Below are 21189 nucleotides of genomic sequence, written 5' to 3'. Positions count from 1 at the left end.
ATGGGCAATCAAATGCAGGCTCAGCTGACAAAGCCCAAATCCCTTAAATTCAACACAAAAAAACAGGCTCTTCGGCCCAACTCGCCCACACCGGCCAACAATGTCGCAGCTACCCTAGTTCCACTTGCCTGCGCTTGGTGTGAAAAAGTTACCCCTCGGATTCCTATTAAATCTTTTCCCCTTCACCTTGAACCTATGTCATCTGGTCCTCAATTCCCCTACTCTGGGTTAAAAGACTGTGCATCTACCCGATCTATTCCTCTCATGATTTTGTACACCTCTATAAGATCTCCCCTCATCCTCCTGCGCTCCATGGAATAGAGACCCAGCCTACTCAACCTCTCCCTATAGCTCACACCCTCTAGTCCTGGCAACATCCTCGTAAATCTCTTGTGGAATGTAGGATGTAGAATGGTAATCCCTTTTAACTAATGAACTATTCCGTTCCATCCCTGTATGTTTCCCTGGGTGCTCCGGTTTCCTCCCACATCCACAATACCCACAGGGTTATAGGTTAATTACCCAACGTAAATAATCCCCAGTATTTGTCTTTAGTCAGAGGGTGGTGAATCTGTGGAATTTTTGTCACAGAAGGCTGTAGAGGCCAAGTCAGTGGATAAATTCTTGATTACTACGGGTGTCGGGGGTTATGGGGAGTAGGCAGGAGAATGGGATTAGGAGGGAGAGATAGATCAGCCATGATTTAATGGCGGAGTAGACTTGATGGGCCGAATGGCCTAATTCTGCTCCTATCACTAACAACCTCACTTAAGAATAAGGGGTAGGCCATTTAGAACGGAGATGAGGAAACACTTTTTCACACAGAGAGTTGTGAGTGTGGAATTCTCTGCCTCAGAGGGCGGTGGAGGCCCGGTTCTCTGGACACTTTCAAGAGAGAGCTAGATAGGGCTCTTAAAGATAGCGGTCAGGGGATATGGGGAGAAGGCAGGAATGGGGTATGGCTGAGTAGACTTGATGACTTAAAATGGCTGTGTAAACTTGAAGGGCCGAATGGCCTAATTCTACTCCTATCTACGTGTGACATGATACAGCGTGGAAACAGGCCCTTCGGCCCAACTTGCCCAAACCGGCCAACATGTCCCATCTACACCAGTCTCACCTGCCTGCATTTGGTCCATATCCCTCCAAACCTGTCCTATCCATGCACCTGTCCAAATGTTTTTTGTAACGTTGTGATAGTCCCTGCCTCAGCTATCTCCCCCGGCAGCTCGTTCCACTCTCCTACCACCCTTTGTGTGAAAAAGTTGCTCCTCAGAGTCATATTGATACAGCGTGGAAACAGGCCCTTCGGCCCAACTTTCCCACACCGGGTATGGATGGGTGGTGGAATCCAGGGGCAGGAGATGGGACCAAGGGGAAAAGTAAAGTGGGCGGGAAGGAACTGCAGGTGCCGGTATACGCCGTAGATAGTCACAAAATGCTGGAGTAACTCAACCGGACGGGCAGCATCTCGGGAGAGAAGCAGTGGGTGAACTTTTCGGATCTAGACCCTTCTTCTGTCTGAGTGTCGGGGGGGGGGGGGGGGGGGGAAGAGAGATACGGAAGGGTAAGGTGTGAAAAGGAGAGATCAAAGGTGACGGAGGTCAAGGGAAATATTGAATAGATAGCTGAGGGAAAGGTAACAATGAAGCAAAGAATGTTAAATGTAATCAGGAGGACAGTGAGACTGATCGGAGAACTAGGGCAGGGGAGGGATGGAGAAAGAGGAAAAGCAAAGGTTGCTTGAAGTTAGAGAAGTCAATGTTCATACCGCTGGGGTGTAAGCTGCCCAAGTGAAATATGAGGTGCTGTTCCTCCAATTTGTGTTGGGCCTCACTATGACAGTGGAGGGGTCGGTGTAAGAGGGTGTCTGATGGGGTTAGGAGGGAGAGATAGATTGGATAGCGGAGTAGACTTGATGGGCCGAATGGCCTAATTCTGCTCCTATTACACTCACGATCTTATGATGGTCCTTGCTAGCTCAGGGCCTGTTTCCGTGCTGGATGTCTCACCACTCTGACCTGTCCTTGTCATTGAAGTGTTTCGGCAGAGCAGGGCAATGGCACTCAGTCAACCATTCCCTCTCCGCTGATGCCAAGATGGCCGTTCACCTCTGCACTGGTTAGCCTCGTGACTATGCAGCTTTGCGGCATCAGGGACCAGTTGGGCCGAAGGGCCTGTTTTTGCGCTGTGTGACTCTAAGAGTCTGAGACCCCCCCCCCCCCCCCTTTATGCCCTAAAGTGTTAAAAGTGTCTGGAAATACAAGAGACCTCAAGCTCTGGAATCTGAGTTTATTTGAGTTTATGTGTAGGAAGGAACTGCCAGTGTTGGTTTAAACCAAAGACACACACAAAAAACTGGAGCAACTTCTTCAGAAGGGTCTCGACCTGAAACGTCACCCATTCCTTCTCGACAGAGATGCTGCCCGTCCCGCAGAGTTACTCCACCTTTTTGTGTCCGTCTTTGGTGAGTTTAGTTTATTGTCACAAACTCTGATGAACAATAGATGGTACAAAAGAGAAGATGCAGAGTGCAGGATATAGTTCAGTTCAGTTTAGTTTATTGTCACGTGTACTGAGGTACAGTGTAAAGCTTTTTGGTGCATGCTATCCAGTCAGTAGAAGGATCAGACTGAAGAAGGGTCTGGACCCGAAACGTCAATGAAAGTAAGCATGCAGGTACAGCAGGCAGTGAAGAAAGCGAATGGCATGTTGGCCTTCATAACAAGAGGAGTCGAATATAGGAGCAAATATGTCCTTCTACAGTTGTACTGGGCCCTAATGAGACCACACCTGGAGTATTGTGTGCAGTTTTGGACCTCTAATTTGAGGAAGGACATTCTTGCTATTGAGGGAGTGCAGCGTAGGTTTATCAGGTTAATTCCCGGGATGGCGGGACTGTCATATGCTGAGAGAATGGAGCAGCTGGGCTTGTACACACTGGAGTTTAGAAGGATGAGAGGGTATCTTATTGAAACCCATAAGATTATTAAAGGTTTGGACACACTAGAGGCAGGAAACATATTCCCGATGATGGGGGAGTCCAGAACCAGGGGCCACAGTTTAAGAATAAGGGGTGAGCCATTTAGAATGGAGACGAGCAAACACTTTTTCACACAGAGAGTGGTGAGTCTGTGGAATTCTCTGCCACAGAGGGCGGTGGAGGCCGGTTCTCTGGATACTTTCAAGAGAGAGCTAGATAGGGCTCTTAAAAATAGCGGAGTCTGGGGATATGGGGAGAAGGCAGGAACGGGGTACTGATTGGGCATGATCTGCCATGATCACATTGATCGAAGGGCCGAATGGCCTACTCCTGCACCTATTGCCTATTGTCTATTATGCTGCTGGCCTTGCCAAGGCATCGTGAGGTGTAGATGGAGTCTGTCTATGAAGCAACAAACAAATTGCTGGGGGAATTACCTATTACATGTGCTTGCCTTCATCAGTCAGGGCATCGAAGCAATCCAAGTGAAATACGAGTTGAAGTTAGATAAATCACATTTTGCTTGGGCACCTTACAACCCAGGGATATGAGTATTGATTTCTCTAACTTCAAGTAACCCCGGCATTCCCTCTCTCTGCAGCCCTCCCCCACCCAAGTCACATCAGATCTTCATTCTCACCTAGTCTAAAGAAGGGTCTCGACCCGAAAGGTCACCCATTCCTTCTCTCCAGAGATGCTGCCTGTCCCGATGAGTTACTCCAGCTTTTCTTGTCTATCTTCTGTTTAAACCAGCATCTGCAGTTCCTTCTTGTACAGCTCACAATTGCCTGTTTCCTTTATCATTGTTACTTTTTTGCATGTCTTTCATTCATCCGTTCTATATCTCTCTACAGTACATCAGCGTCTATATCTCTCGTTTCCCTTTCCCCTGACTCTCAGTCTGAAGGCGGGACTGTCATATGCTGAGAGAATGGGGCGGCTGGGCTTGTATACTCTGGAGTTTAGAAGGATGAGAGGGGATCTTATTGAAACATATAGACATAGACATAGAAAATAGGTGCAGGAGTAGGACATTCGGCCCTTCGAGCCTGCACCGCCATTCAATATGATCATGGCTGATCATCCAACTCAGTATCCTGTACCTGCCTTCTCTCCATACCCCCTGATCCCTTTAGCCACAAGGGCCACATCTAACTCCCTCTTAAATATAGCCAATGAACTGGCCTCAACTACCTTCTGAGGCAGAGAATTCCTGAGATTTACCACTCTCTGTGTGAAAAATGTTTTCCTCATCTCGGTCCTAAAAGATTTCCCCCTTATCCTTAAACTGTGACCCCTTGTTCTGGACTTCCCCAACATCAGGAACAATCTTCCTGCATCTAGCCTGCCCAACCCCTTAAGAATTTTGTACGTTTCTATAAGATGCCCCCTCAATCTTCTAAATTCTAGCGAATACAAGCCGAGTCTATCCAGTCTTTCTTCATATGAAAGTCCTGACATCCCAGGAATCAGTCTGGTGAACCTTCTCTGTACTCCCTCTATGTCAAGAATGTCTTTCCTCAGTTTAAGAGACCAAAACTGTACGCTGCAGTAGAACCTCCCTGCTCCTATACTCAAATCCTTTTGTTATATAAGATTATTAAGGGTTTGGACACGCTAGAGGCAGGAAACATGTTCCCGATGTTGGGGGAGTCCAGAACCAGGGGCCTCAGTTTAAGAATGAGGGGTAAGCCATTTAGAAAGGAGACGAGGAAACACTTTTTCACACAGAGAGTTGTGAGTCTGTGGAATTCTCTAACTCAGATTGGTGGAGGCAGGTTCTCTGGATACTTTCAAGAGAGAGATAGATAGGGCTCTTAAAGATAGCAGAGTCAGGGGATATGGGGAGAAGGCAGGAATGGGGTACTGATTGGGGATGATTAGCCATGATCACATTGAATGGCGTGGCTGGCTCGAAGGGCCGAATGGCCTACTCCTGCACCTATTGTCTATTGTCTATTGTCTCTCCCCCCCCTCACGGCGGTCCCCCCCACATGCCAAGTAACTCCAAGTTATAGCGAGACACGTGTTGTCAAACAAAGTGATCATTATTCGGTTAACACAAAAGAGCTCTCAGAACCACAACAAGGGGCAACCAACTGTACATATACCCCAGGGGAGACCCGTGACCCGCTCTTCCCGCCAAACCAAGTCACGTGACCCAACCCCCAGAGCCGAGGGTTCGCACCACGAGTGGCTGACCACCAGGGGCCGCCACAAAGTGTCCCTTGCTTTCCCTCTCTCTCCATCCCTCCCCCCGTCCGAGTTCTCCGACTGTCCTCCTGATCAACTTTTACATTGCATGCTTCGTTGTCACCTTCCCGCTGCTAACTATGATCTATTCTCCATTTTCCTGGATCTTCGTCCTCTTCTGACCGCCTCGTCGACCGCTGCAGGGTCCGCTCCTGATGCCAATAGACAATAGACAATAGGTGCAGAAGTAGGCCATTCGGCCCTTCGAGCCAGCACCGCCATTCAATGTGATCATGGGTGATCATCCCCAATCAGCACCCCGTTCCTGCCTTCTCCCCATATCCCCCGACTCCGCTATCTTTAAGAGCCCTACCTAGCTCTTTCTTGAAAGTTTCCAGAGAACCTGCCTCCACCGCCCTCTGAGGCAGAGAATTCCACAGACTCACAACTCTCTGTGAGAAAAAGTGTTTCCTCGTCTCCATTCTAAATGGCTTACCCCTTATTCTTAAACTGTGGCCCCTGGTTCTGGATCATAGATCAGCCATGATTGAATGGTGGAGTAGCCTTGATGGGATGAATGGCCTAATTCTGCTCCTTATGAACTTATGAGCAAAACGCTGGAGTAACTCAGCGGGATAGGCGATAGGATCCCCGCACACTAAAGGGCCTGTCCCACTTGCCGATTTTGCCAACGTCATATCTGTGTCACCAACAGATCCAGCGGCGACAAAAAAAATGTTGCGGCACTTGATAAAACACCGTGCGCCATATGTCATCACGCCGTGTATTTATCGCTGACCTGATACGTCAATCAATGATGCCGGCAGTCGCCGAAAAAAATCGCCAAGTGGGACAGGCCCTTAACACTATCCTACACACGCTGCGGGCAATTCACACGCACACACAAAGCCAATGAACCTACAAACCTGCACGTCTTTGGAGTGCGGGAGGAAGCCGGAGATCTCGGAGAAAGCCCACGCAGGTCACGGGGGGAACGTACAAGCTCCGTGCGGACAGCACCCGTAGTCAGGATCGAACTCGTGTCTCCGGCACTGTGAGGCAGCAACTCTACCGCTGCGCCACTGTGCGCATGTGCGGGAGAAGCTTTTTTTTACACAGAGGGTGGTGGGTGCCTGGAACGCGCTGCCAGGGGTGGTGGTGGAGGCAGATACGATAGTGGCGTTTAACAGGTACAGGGATATGCAGGGGCTGGAGGGAGTTGGATTAAGTTCAGGCCGAGGAGGTTAGTTGAGTTCAGTTCAGTTTAGTTGATTAATGTCACGCGCACCGAGGTACAGTGAAAAGCTTCTGTTGCGTGCTAAGAAAAAACTACACATGATTCCAATCAAGCTGACCATAGTGTACAGGTAAAGGATAACCAGACTCAACAGAGGCCCTACATTTTAATTGCCTGTGATTCTTAATTACCTTCTAAGCCTTTACTGAATAATTGTATAAGACGTTGGTGAGGACGCATTCAGAGCATTGTGTCCAGTTCTGGGCCCCGTGTTACAGGAAAGATGTTGTCAAGCTGGCAAGGATACAGAGAAGATTTACATAGATGTTGCCAGGACTAGAGGGTCGGAGCTGCAGGGAGAGGTTGAGTAGGCTGGGTCTCTATTCCTTGGAGCGCAGGAGGTTTAGGGGAATAAGATCATGAGAGGAATAGATCGGGTAGATGCACTTGCCCGGAGTAGGTGAATCGAGCACCAGAGGACAGAGGTTTAAGGTGAAGGGGAAAAGATTTAATAGGAATCTGAGGGGTAACTTTTTCACGCAAAGGGTGGTGGGTGTATGGAACGAGTTGCCAGAGGAGGTAGTTGAGGCTGGGACTATCCCAACATTTAAGAAACAGTTGGACAGGTACATGGACAGGAGGGGTTTGGAGGGATATGGACCAAACGCTGGCAGGTGGGACTAGTGTAGCTGGGACATGTTGGCCGGTGTGGGCAAGTTGGGCCGAAGGGCCTGTTTCCACGCTGTATCACTCTATGACTATGATCCATTCAGCCCATTGCATCCATGTTCGCCACATCCAGTTAGCCAATTGCCAAATCACTGGAATTGTATGGAGATAGACACAAAACGCTGGAGTAACTCAGTGGGACTGATGAAGGGTCTCGACCCATAACGTCACCCGTTCCTTCTCTCTAGAGATGCTGCCTGTCCTGCTGAGTTACTTCAGCATCTGTGTCTATCTTTAGTTCAGCTTAGTTTATTGCCACGTGTAGCGAGGTACAGTGAAAAGCTTTTGTAGGGTGCTATCCAGTCAGCGGAAAGACAATACATGATTATAATCGGGCCGTCCATATGACAAAGGGAATATCGTTCAGTTTAGCTAGTCAACAGTGCTGGAGAAACTCAGCGGGTGAGGCAGCATCTATGGAGCGAAGGAAATAGGCAACGTTTCGGGTCGAAACCCTTTTTCACATTGCCTATTTCCTTCACTCCATAGAAGCTGCCTCACCCGCTGAGTTTCTCCGGCATTTTTGTCTACCTTCGATTTTCCAGCATCTGCAGTTCCTTCGTAAACGTTCAGTTGAGTGTAACTTAGACATAGGGTGCCCTTCGGCCCGCCGACTAGCGATCCCAGCACACAATACTATCCTATATTTTGCATATGTACCAAAGCCAATTAACCTACAAACCTGCACGGCTTTGGAGTGTGGGAAGAAAGCGAAGATCTCTGAGAAAACCCACGCAGGTCACGGGGAGAACATACAAACTCCGTACAGACAAGCGCCCGTGGTCGGGATCGAACCCGGGTCTCCGGCGCTGTGAGGTAGCAACTCTACCGCCGCGCCACCGTGACCGTTGGTTTGGAGAGCTGGTGACTGCTCAACGTCTCCCGTTGAGCCGTTGAAGGTTAATTCCCAGGATGGCGGGACTGTCATATGCTGAGAGAATGGAGCGGCTGGGCTTGTATACTCTGGAGTTTAGAAGGATGAGAGGGCATCTCATTGAAACATTTAAGATTATTAAGGGTTTGGACACGCAAGAGGCAGGAAAAATGTTCCCGATGTTGGGGGAGTCCAGAACCAGGGGCCACAGTTTAAGAATAAGGGGTTAGCCATTTAGAACGGAGACGAGGAAACACTTTTTCTCACAGAGAGTTGTGAGTCTGTGGAATTCTCTGCCTCAGAGGGCAGTGGAGGCCGGTTTTCCGTATACTTTCAAGAGAGAGCTAGATAGGGCTCTTAAAGATAGCGGAGTCAGGGGATATGGGGAGAAGGCAGGAACGGGGTACTGATTGGGGATGATCAGCCATGATCACACTGAATGGCGGTGCTGGCTCGAAGGGCCGAATGGCCTACTCCTGCACCTATTGTCTATTGTCTATTGAGCCGTCACCCAGGAGAGGAGTTCTTGCCGGGATGGACGGAGCGGGCATTAGTTATTCCGCAGATGTAGATAATCACTCACGGAGCCAGGAGAAATATGATCGCAGCTTCAAGGCAGTGAATTATCTCCGAGTGGCCCAATCTCCTAGATGCCTTTCACCGATGCTCTTGACGTTTGAAATGAACTCTTCCCCGAATAAATACCTCATCACCGTCAGCACATTACTGGCGTGACTTCAGTCGAGTGAGAAGCAGCATCGTAAATCACTTATGCATCTGCCTCTGCCCAAGAGTTATGAGATTTCTCTCGCCGTCTTGCCTGAGAAACAAGAGTTCTGTCTCACGACAAGGCTTTTTGTGTCGACGTTGGTGCATCGGCAGAGTTGCAGCCTCGCAGCGCCCAGGTCCCATCCTGACCGCGTGGTGCTGTCTGTACGGTGTTTGTACCTTCTCGCCGTGACCCGCGTGGGTTTTCTCCGGGCGCTCCGGTTTCTTCCCACCCTCCAAAGACGTGCAGATTTGTAGGCGAATTGGCTTGGTATAATTGTATAAATGTTAAAAAAAATTGTCCCTAGTGTGTGTGGGATAGTGTAAGTGTGCGGGCAATCGCTGGTCGGTGCGGACTCGGTGGGCCGAAGGGCCTGTTTCCACGCTGTATCTCTGAACTAAACTCAAGGATTCATTTGAAAATTCCAGTCATGAGGGTTTCAACTTATAAGTTTAGTTTAGCTTGGAAACAGGCCATTCGGCCCATCGAGTCTGCGACGACAATCGATCACACCGGACATCATGACGATCCTACACACACTAGAGGCAACTTACTAATCGCACAGCTACTAACCTGTACGTCTTTGGAGTGTGGGAGGAAACCAGAGCACCCGGAGAAAACCGTCCTAACATTCACGTCCATAAGTCCTACGCTCGATTGTAATCGTGTGTTGTGTTCCCGCTGACTGGTTAGCGCGCAAGAAAAAGCTTTTCACTGCACCTCGGTACACGCGACAATAAACTAAACTGAAATAAAACTGAAATGTGGGTGGAATAGTGAGCAGGGGTCTTTGAGGAGGCTGCTTAACGATGGCAGGCAAGGGTCTTGATTCCAGTTCAAACGATGAATGAGGTGCAGCAGGAAATTCTCCAAAGTTGTGAGAGAGGTCAAATTCATGCAGAGGTAGTTTTTTCTCAAAGCAAAGGGAGACAAGCTAAACAAACTGCTGGAAGCTGAGGAAGTGTAAAGGGCCTGTCCCACTTGGGCGACATTTGCGCTTCATTTACGCGACAGGCCGGTAGTGACTGACGTGCGACGGTCGCGCGACTATCGCGCGCAAATCGCGCGTCATCCAGCGTCATCATGCGTCTGCACAGCCCTCTGTTGCTGAAGGTGCTTCTCAGGTTGACCAGTGTGTGTCATGGAGGGGGGGGGGTGAGCTGTATTGTCCGGGATGCTCCGCAGTTTGAGGAGCATACTCCCCTCCAAGACCAACCTCCCGTGAATCCAACGCCAACTCCACCCCCATGACGGAGCCAGCCTTCCTGATGAGTTCGTTGATTCTGTCGCCATGAAACTTCCGGTCAAAGAAAATAAGCTGGGAAATAAGAGAGAAAACAAGAAACATCAAGTTACAAACACATTTACATTTACTCTGGAGTTTAGAAGGATGAGAGGGCACCTTATTGAAACATACAAGATTATTAAGGGTTTGGACACGCTAGAGGCAGGAAACATGTTCCCGATGTTGGGGGAGTCCAGAACCAGGGGCCACAGTTTAAGAATAAAGGGTAAGCCATTTAGAACAGAGACGAGGAAACACTTTTTCACACAGAGAGTAGTGAGTCTGGAATTCTCTGTCTCAGAGGGCGGTGGAGGCCGGTTCTGTGGATACTTTCAAGAGAGAGCTAGATAGGGCACTTAAAGATAATGGAGTCAGGGGATATGGGGAGAAGGCAGGAACGGGGTACTGATTGGGGATGACCAGCCATGATCACATTGAATGGCGGTGCTGGATCGAAGGGCCGAATGGCCTACTCCTGCACCTATTGTCTATTGTCTATTACAATTTTAAACAAAGCCATTAACTTGTTGATTAAATGAAAGCATTGGAATGGATTCCAATGCTTCTATATTTATAGTATTCAGCTAATGCATTAAACATTCATGGACTAATATCACAAATACTCATTTCTAAAATGGTTTTAAGTAGATGAAGACTGCGAGGAATGAGAACTAGATGATAGCACACTGAAGCAAAACAACCAGTGGGCATATAAAGCATCATTTCATGTGTAGGAAGGAACTGCAGATGCTGGTTTGAATCAAAGATAGACACAGAATGCTGGAGTAACTCAGCGGGACAGGCAGCATCTCTGGAGAGAAGGAATGGGTGACATTTTGACATGAGACCCTTCTTCAGACTGAGGAAGGGTCTCGACCCGAAACGTCACCCATTCCTTCTCTCCAGAGATGCTGCCTGTCCCGCTGAGTTACTCCAGCATTCTGTGTCTATCCTCGTATGCAAATGTCACATCTTGCCCGACCCTGGCTAGATGGTGCCTAAAGGGCCTGTCCCACATAGGCAATTTGTTAGGCGACTGCCGGCGAATGTTGAATTGAATTGAATTGAATCCTTTATTTGTCATTCAGACCTTTCGGTCTGAACGAAATGCTGTTGCCTGCAGCCATACATGTAATAATAACAAAACACAATAAACACAAATTAACATCCACCACAGTGAGTTCACCAAACACCTCCTCACTGTGATGGAGGCAAAAGTCTTAGAGTTACTGTCTCTTCCCTCCTCTTCTCCCTCTGCGCCGAGGCGATACCCCACCGGGCGATGGTAAGTCAGTCCCGCGGTTCAATCTCCGCGGCCCGGGGGGTGGTCGAAGCTGCCGCCCTCCAGTCCAGCGGACGCAGCTGTTGCAACGGGTGCTCCGGAAAACAGGCACCAGCCTGTGACCTGCGAGCTCCCGACATTGTCCCGAATGTGACAATGGAATTCACCAAAGTCAGCACCGGCAACAACCTACGACATCCTGGTGACAACCTACAACATCCTGGTGACAACCTACGACATCCTGGTGACAACCTACAACATCCTGGTGACAACCTACAACATCCTGGTGACAACCTACAACATCCTGGTGACAACCTACTACATCCTGGTGACAACCTACAACATCCTGGTGACAACCTACAACATCCTGGTGACAACCTACAACATCCTGGCGACAACCTACGACAGCACCTACGTCAAACTACGCTCATTGTCGTCAAACCCACCGTCGCCACTGTCGCCGAAAGATTTTCAACATGTTGAAAATCCAGTGGCGACCAGAAAGACGCAACGACTCTTCGGGCAACTGAGGAGACGACTCACGAACATGCAGGCGACACCATGAGGCGACAGCATAGTCGCTTAAAAAATCGCCTAAGTGGGACAGCCCCATTACACCTCCAAAGCCAGAGCAAAGCTAGAGCTTGTTTACACATCACTCTTAGCCTTGGGGCGGCACGGTGGCCCAGCAGTAGAGTCACAGCACCAGAGACCCATGTTCGATCCCGACTACGGGTGCTGTCTTTACGGAGTTTGCACGTTTTCCCCGTGACCCTCGTGGGCTTTGCTCCGAGATCTTCGGTTTCCTCCCACACTCCAAAGGCGTACAGGTGTGTTGGTTAATTGGCTTGGTATAAATATAAAATTGTCCCCAGTGTGTGTAGGACAGTGTTAGTGTGCGGGGGGATCGCTGGTCGGCGCGGGCCCGGTGGGCCGAAGGGCCTGTCTCTAAACTAAACTAAACAGGATACAGCTGCTCTGCAAGGGTTCCCCTGGAATGAAGCCAATATTGTGCTTGATCCATTAATTTTAATTAATACTCTGGATTTTTACTCTAATTTAGCTGTGAATCAAAAGGGAAACTGTAATAATCGCAATTTAATTGTTCACCATCTTCCCCATGTTCCCCAGGTAGAAGACAAGTCTCTTCCTCTTTATTCCCCAAACCCACCATTGCGCTGGTGTACCTGCCATCATTCATGGTATTTAATTAACTAATCAGTGTTTAGCATATTTGTGTGTCTAATTATAGCCTCCAATCTATCTCAGTTTAGTTTAGTTTAGAGATACTGCGCAGAAACAGGCCCTTCGGCCCACCGAATCCATGCCGACCAGCGATCCCCGCACACTGACACTACCCTACACACACTAGGGACAATTTACAATTTTACCGAAGCCAATTATCTTACAAACCTGTACGTCTTTGGAGTGCGGGAGGAAACCGGAGCCCCCGGGGAAAACCCACGCGGGTCACGGGGAGAACGTGCAAACTCCGTACAGACAGGATTGAACCCGGGTCTCTGCCGCTGTGAGGCAGCAACTCTACCGCTGCGCCACCGTGCTGCCTATCTGATCACCTTCAAGCTGTTTACCTTTGTTAGCCCGTCCGTATCATTGCAAAGTAATTCCATTCGTTACCTCAGGGAGGGAGTTCTTATAGATGCAAGACTCAACAGACAATAGACAATAGGTGCAGGAGTAGGCCATTCGGCCCTTCGAGCCAGCACTCCCCCAACATCGGCAACATGTTTCCTGCCTCTAGCGTATCCAAACCCTTAATAATCTTATATGTTTCAATAAGATATCCTCTCATCCTTCTAAATTCGAGAGTATACAAGCCCAGCCGCTCCATTCTATCAACATATGACAGTCCCGCCATCCCGGGAATGAACCTACGCTGCACTCCCTCAATAGCAAGAATGCCCTTCCTCAAATTAGGGGAGCAAAACTGCACACAATACTCCAGGTGTGGTCTCACCAGGGCCCTGTACAACTGCAGGAGGACCTCTTTGCTCCTGTACTCAACTCCGCTTGTTATGAAGGCCAACATGCCATTCGCTTTCTTCACTGCCTGCTGTACCTGCATGCTTACTTTCATTGACTGATGAACAAGGACCCCCAGATCCCGTTGTACTTCCCCTTTTCCCAACTTGACACCATTCAGATAATAATCTGCCTTGCTGTTTAGCCACCAAAGTGGAAAACCTCATATTTATCCACATTAAACTGCATCTGCCATGCATCTGCCCACTCACCCAACCTGTCCAAGTCATCCTGCATTCTCATAGCATCTTCCTCACAGTTCACACTGCCACCCAGCTTTGTGGCATCTGCAAATTTGCTAATGTTACTTGTAAAATGTCTATGATCTAAAATGGCCAAAGACGTACCTAGGCTCTTAGTTTAATTGGCTTGGTATAAATGTCATTTGTCCCTAGTGTGTGTAGGATAGTGTCAGTGTGCGGGGATCGCTGGTCGGCGCGGACTTGGTGGGTTGAAGTCTAAACCAAACCTAAACTAAACCGAAAACTTCCGCCCTTCTTCGAGAAAACTAATTTTGAGTCCAGCGAAGAATGTTTTTCTCGATTAAAAAGTAACCAGGGTTTCATGAAGTGGCAGAAAGCAACTCCAAGCTGATCACTTTGGAGTGACGTCACATGATGAAAACAATTACCAGTCTCAGCTATCTTTCAGATGAAGCGTAAATTGGACCCAGCCACTTCAATGGGCGACAAGTACAGGTATTACCAGGAGAATAATTGAGGCTGCAGGGACTGAGAATTCAGGAGATGCACATCAAAGTCAGCGTAAAATATAAAAGTCTTCACTCAACCGAGTGAAAATTAAGGTAGATAAAAATGCTGGAGAAACTCAGTGGGTGAGGCAGCATCTATGGAGCGAAGGAATAGGTGACGTTTGGGGTCGAGACCCTTCTTACATAGAAACATAGAAACATAGAAAACCAATGATCCTATAGCAGAGCAAGATAGACCACTCCTGCTAAATGCAATGTGCTGATGTGTAGAACACAACGAAACGGAACGTGGACCTTTTTTTCATCCATTGCAGTAACCGGACCCGACCCGACCCGACTCGCAGTGTAATCAACGTTGAGGGGGAACAGGTTGTGTTAATAAATTAAAATTCTGAAAATGAGGAAAAGATTTTGACCAAATAACGTTTATTTTTACGAGGAAGTTTCCGTAACCGGCTTCCGTCTCCGCACTGGTATCCTACGGGACCTTTGGTGCGGAGACGGAAGCCGGTTACGGAAATGGGGCCGAAAATTACCCATAAATCTGCCCATGGCCGTACTACGTCTTTTTCGTCGAGTGGACTATCTTGCTCGCTATAGGGTCTTTGCTTCAGACTGATGTGGGGGTGGGGGGGGGGGGGAGGGGTCGGGAAGAGGAAAGGAAGAGGCGGAGACAGCGGGCTGCGGGAGAGCTGGTGTCTCCTCAAGTGTCGCAATTTTTTTTTTGTCGCCGCTGGATTTTGAAATATTCAAAATGTTTCGGGCGACCCTAATGCGTCAGTCAATAACGGCGGCTGTCGCCGAAAAAATCGGCAAGTGGGACAGGCCCTTTAAGTGTGCGGGGATCGCTGGTCGGCGAGGACTCGGTGGGCCGAAGGGCCTGATTCCGCGCTGCAACTCCAAACTAAACTAAAACTCCCCCTCCCATTCCGAATCCGACTTTTCTGCCCTGGGCCTCCTCTATGGCCAGAGTGAGTCCCACCACAAATTGGAGGAGCAGCACCTCATATTTCGCTTGGGCAGTTTACACCCCAGCGGTATGAACATTGACTTCCCCAATTTCAGGTAGGACTTGCTTTATGCCTCCTTCCCCTTCCCTTCCCAGCTCTCCCACAGCCTACTGTCTCCGCCTCTTCCATTCTTCTTCCTGCCCCCCCCCCCCCGCCCCCACATCAGTCTGAAGAAGGGTCTCGACCCGAAACGTCACCTATTTCCTTCGCTCCATAGATGCTGCCTGACCCGCTGAGTTTCACCACCATTTTTGTCTACCTTGGAATTAACCATAGTATTATCAAGTCATACAGCATGGAAACAGGCCCATCAGGCCCAACCTGCCCACACCGGCCAACATGTCCCATCTGCACTAGTCCCACCTGCCTGCGTTTGCCCCAGATCCCTCTAAACCTGTCCTATTCATGTACCTGTTCAAATGTTAATGAAACATAGCGATAGCCCCTGCCTCAACTACCTCCATCCGGCAGCTTGTTCCCTACTCAATAGATGATAGACAATAGACAATAGATGCAGGAGTAGGCCATTCAGCCCTTCGACCCAGCACCACCATCCAATGTGATCATGGCTGATCATCCACAATCAATACCCAGTTCCCGCCTTCTCCCCATATCTACTGACTCCACTATTTTTAAGAGCCATATCTTGCTCTCTCTCATCCTTTGTGTATAAAAGTTACCCCTCAGGTTCCTATTAAATCTTTCGCCCCTCACCTTAAACCTATGTCCTCTGCTTCTGGACGCATCCGTTCATTCCAGCTGCGGACACAAATACTTGTACCTCTGGTATCAGCTGATGCATGAAATATTAGTTTTACTTAAGAGATACAGCACGGAAACAGGCCCTTCGGCCCACTGAGTCCGCACCGACCAGCGAACCCCGCACATTAAAAGGCCTGTCCCAATTAGGCGTCATTTGCGCGTCATTTACGCGACATCATTTACGTGTCACGACGCACGACGCGCGCATGGTGCGCATTACGCGCGCATGGTGCGTGGTGACGTAGGCAGTGAGTCGCGCGCGTAGCCCCAGGATTTTGGGATGTACAAAATCTTCGCGCGCCAATCTGCGTGAGGCGCAAATGACACCCAAGTGGGACGGGTCTACTCTACACACACTGGGGACAAGTTTACATTTTAGACCAAGCCAATTAGCCTACAAATGAAACCGGAGCCCGTGGAGAATAGCCACGCAGGTCACGGGGAGAACTCCGCACAGAAAGCACCCGAGATCAGGATCGATCCTGGGTCTCTCGTGCTGTGAGGCAGCAGCTCTACCGCCACCTCACCCCTACTCATTGAGCCATCTTGAGCCATTTGATTGAAAAGGAAGACTTGCAATGGGATGATGTCAACGGTTGCAGCAGGATCTGGATCGATTGGCCAGTTGGGCGGAGGAATGGTTGATGGAATTTAATACAGAGAAGTGTGAGGTGTTGTATTTTGGGGACGTCGAACACAGTGAATGGTAGGCCTCTGGGTAGTGTTGTAGAGCAGAGGGATCTAGGAGTACAGGTGCATGGTTCCATGAAGGTCGAGTCGCAGGTAGATAATGTGATCAAAAAGGCTTTTGGCACATTGGCCTTCATCAGTCAGAGTATTGAGTATAGATGTTGGGAGGTCATGTTGCAGTTGTATCAGACGTTGGTGAGACCGCATTTAGAATATTGTGTTCAGTTCTGGGCTGTTATTGGAAAGATGTTGTCAAGCTTGAAAGGGTTCAGAAAAGATTTACGTAAAAATGCTGCCAGGACTAGAGAGTGTGAGCTATAGAGAGAGGTTGAGTAGGCTGGGTCTCTATTCCATGGAGCGCAGGAGGATGAGGGGAGGTCTTATAGAGGTGTATAAGACCATGAGAGGAATAGATCAGGTAGATGCACAAAGTCTTTTACCCAGAGTTGGGGAATCGAGGACCAGAGGACATAGGATCAAGGTGAAGGGGAAAAGATTTAATAGGAATCAGAGGAGTAACTTTTCCACACAGAGAGTGTATGGAACAAGCTGCCAGAGGAGGTGGTTGAAGCTGGGGCTATCCCATCGTTTAAGAAACAGTTGGACAGGCACATGGATAGAACAAGTTTGGAGGGATATGGACCAAGCGCAGGCAAGTGGGACAAGGGTAGCTGGAACATTGTTGGCCGGTGTGGGCGAGTTGGGCCGAAGAGCCTGTTTCCACACTGTATCATTCTATGACTCTATGAAATACTTTATTGTTGCATGCGACAAGGCACGGTGACATTCTTTGCTTGCCCATGTGTGTGCAAATAGTCACCACATAAAGGACACTGACAAAGTCACAAAGTTTCCATGCCAGGTCCCCCTTTGTTCTTCCCCCCCCCCATCCCTCCTCCTCCCCCTCTGGGTCCTCTAATGTTCTCCCCCTCCCCCCTATCAATGGGTGGCAAGATCATGGGTTTGAATCTTGGCTTCAGGCGTGACAACCCATCGCTGACCCAGCCGCTAATTATCTTCACCAACCCAGCATTGAGAGCTTTGATAGAAGATGCAACTCAAGGGATGCATTCTGTGTAGTTTAGTTTAGTTTATTGTCACGTGTACCGAGGTACAGTGAAAAGCTTTTTGTTGCGTGCTATCCAGTCGGCGGAAAGACTATACATGACTACAATCGAGCCGTCCACAGATACATGATAAAGGGAATAATGTTAGTGCAAGATAAAGTCCAGTAAATTCCGATTAAAGATAGTCCGAGGGTCTCCAATGAGGTAGATGGTAGTTCAGCACCGCTCGCTGGTTGTGGTAGGATGGTTCAGTTGCCTGATAACAGCTGGGAAGAAACTGTCCCTGTATCTGGAGGTGTGCGTTTTCACGCTTCTGTACCTCTTGCCTGATGGGAGAGGGGAGAAGAGGGAGTGGCCGGGGTGAGACTGGTCCTTGGTTGTGCTGCTGGCCTTGCCGAGGCAGCGTGAGGTGTAGATGGAGTCAATGGAAGGGAGGTTGGTTTACGTCCACAATTCTCTGCAATTCCTTGCGGTCTCGGATGGAGCTGTTCCCAAACCGTGCCGTGATGCATCCCGATAAAATGCTTTCTGCGGCGCATCTGTAGGAGTCGGTGAGAGCTGGTCGGGGACATAGAGTCATAGAGTGATACAGTGTGGAAACAGGCCCTTCAGCCCAACTTGTCCACACCGGCCAACAATGTCCCAGCAATGTCCGCATTTGGTCAATAGACAATAGGTGCAGGAGTAGGCCATTCAACGTGATCATGGCTGATCATCCACAATCAGTACCCCGTATCCTTCTCCCTTCTCCCCATATCCCCTGACTCCGCTATCTTTAAGTGCCCTATCTAGTTCTCTCTTGAAAGTATCCAGAGAACCGGCCTCCACCACCTCCGAGGTAGAGAATTCCACAGACTCACAACTCTCTGTGTGAGAAAGTCCATATCCCTCCAAACCTGTCCCATCCATGTACCCGTCTAACTGTTTCTTAAAGTTTGGGATAGTCCCAGCCTCAACTACCTCCTCTGGCAGCTCGTTCCGTACACCCAAGGAAATTCGGGAAATAAATCACGCAACCCTTTTATTCCATACTGCATATCTTAAACCCATCCCAAGGGAGCTAATTAAAACACAAAGCTCTCTCTGGAGGCTTGGGGTTTTTATTTATAACACAATGTACAACATACAGCCATTGAGAAACAGTGCTACCCATGCTATCGTCTTGCTGCTCTCTGTCGGAAACGCTAACATCAAAATTACCTTATTACACGTCTCCTGCGGCCTCTCGACCCGGCCTGTTTCCATGGCAACCTCAACTACCTCCTCTGGCAGCTCGTTCCTTACACCCACCACCCTTTGTGTGAAAAAGTTACCCCTCAGATCCCTATTAAATCTTTTCCCCTCTCTCTTCAAACCTGCAGCATGTCCTCTGCTCCTCAATTCCACTACTCTGGGCAAGAGACTCTGCGCGTCTACCCGATCTATTCCTCTCATTATTTTATAAGGTCACCCCTCATCCTCCTGCGCTCCTAGGAATAGAGACCCATCCTACTCGACCTCTCCCCATATCCTATGGGGACGTAGCTCAGACCCTCTAGTCCTGGCAACATCCTCGTAAATCATCTCTGTAACCCTTTGCAGCTTGACGACTAGTTTAGTGGTACAGCGCGGAACTTGGACGTTATCTGAGGGGCAACCTTTTTACATAAAGGATGGTGGGAGTATGGAACGAGCTGCCGGAGGATGTAGTTGAGGTGGCGCAGCGGTAGAGTTGCTGCCTCACGGCGCCAGAGACCCGGGTTCCATCCTGACGACGGGTGCTGTCTGTACTGAAAGTGCCCATTCGAGACTTCCAAGTTCCACCGCCTGCACATCGCGCCTTCTGTAGCGGCGACTGTGGAGGGGCTATGGCCCCGACCACGGGTGAACAAAGGCTGAACCTTGTTGCCTTCCACCACAGTGAAGAATGCTGTGGTGGATGTTTGTGTTAAATTTTTATTGTGTATCGTGTGTTCTTTTTAAGTGTATCGCTGCTGGCAAATTCATTTCACTGCACGTGATGCGCCTGTGACGAACAAAATTGACTTTGACGTTGACGTTCTCCTCGTGACCGTGTGGGTTTTCCCCAGGCGCTCCGGTTTCCTCCCACACTCCAAAGACGTACAGGTTTGTAGGTCAATTGTCTTCGGTAAAATTGCAAATTGTCCCTAGAGAGTGTGGGATAGTGTTAATGTACGGGGTGAATGCTGGTTGTTGAGGAATCGTGGGCCGAAGGGCCTGTTTCTGCACTGTATCTCAAACTAAAGTACATGGATAGGATAGGTTTAGAGGGATATGGGCCAAAAGCAGGCAGGTGGGACTAAAGTCGATGGGACATGTTGGCCGGCCTGGGCATGTTGGGCTGAAGGGCCTGTTCTCATGCTGTATGCTGCTATGACTCTGTATAAATGTTCTCCATAGATGCTGCACAACCCGCTGAGTTACTCCAGCACTTTGTGTCCTTTCATGTAAACCAGCACCTGCAGTTCCTTGTTTCTGCGCAAATGTGCTGCCCTTACGCTTGGCACCACGGCAAGTTGCTAGTGTAGGGAACACACAAAATAATTCCATTTCAAACGTCCAAAATCCCAAACATGATAAAATTCCCAGCCCTGTGGCCTGAAAACCTGCTTAATTTTGCCAGCTGAGAACGCTCCATTCCAAAGAATCCCATTCTAAATCAAAGCTCGAAGGGCCGAATGGCCTACTCCTGCACCTATTGTCTATTGTCTAAAGATAGACGCAAACAGTTAGAGCAACTCAGCGGGACAGGCAGCATCTCTGGAGAGAAGGAATGGGCGACGTTTTGGTTCGAGACCCTTCTTCAGACTGAGAGTCAGGGAAGAGGGAAACGAGAGATAGACGGTGATGTAGAGAGATGTGGAACAAAATGAATGAAAGATATGCAAAAAAGTATCAATGATAAAGGAGGTGGACAAAAATGCTGGCGAAACTCAGCGGGTGCAGCATCTATGGAGCGAAGGAAACCTTTCTGGTTTCGGCCCGATACGTTGCCTATTTCCTTCGCTCCATAGATGCTGCTGCACCCGCTGAGTTTCTCCAGCATTTTTGTCTACCTTCGATTTTCCAGCATCTGCAGTTCCTTCTTAACCTCGAAGATAAAGGAGACAGGCCATTGCCAGCTGTAGGCTGGGTGAAAATGACAATGAAGGGTCTCGACCCGAAACGTGGCCTATTCCTTCGCTCCATAGATGCTGCTGCACCCGCTGAGTTTCCCCAGCATTTTTGTCAACCATGAGACTCAACAAGACGACTTTCAAGCTAAAGCGATGACTAGAAGCTAGAAGGAATGGGCGACGTTTCAGGTCGAGACCCTTCTTCAGACTGAGAGTCAGGGGAGAGGGAGTCTGGAGATATGGAAGGGTAAGGTGTGAAAACGACAGATTGAAGCAGATGCTGATAAGGAAATGTAGACAGACACAAAAAGCCGGAGTAACTCAGCGGGACAGGCAGCATCTCTGGAGAGAAGGAACGGGTGACATTTTGGGTCGAGACCCTTCTTCAGACAGGAAATGTAGAATGGTTCAATGTTAGCTGAGGGGAAGGTGACAAC

The 21189-nt window shown here is 49.1% G+C and overlaps 1 long non-coding RNA gene across 1 annotated transcript; it reads right to left on the bottom strand.

The window, feature by feature from the left end:
• Positions 1–255: 255 nt before the first annotated feature.
• On the bottom strand, positions 256–19138 carry LOC116977354. Its single transcript, XR_004413203.1, has 3 exons — positions 19087–19138; positions 12463–12465; positions 256–289 (listed from the first exon to the last, which is right to left on the bottom strand). It is a non-coding gene; the product is annotated as an uncharacterized LOC116977354 (long non-coding RNA).
• Positions 19139–21189: the final 2051 nt, after the last annotated feature.

The sequence above is a fragment of the Amblyraja radiata genome, chromosome 9 (assembly GCF_010909765.2).
Source record: "Amblyraja radiata isolate CabotCenter1 chromosome 9, sAmbRad1.1.pri, whole genome shotgun sequence".
NCBI classification, from domain to species: Eukaryota; Metazoa; Chordata; class Chondrichthyes; order Rajiformes; family Rajidae; genus Amblyraja; species Amblyraja radiata.
This window is presented reverse-complemented; position numbering and strand designations above follow the sequence as displayed.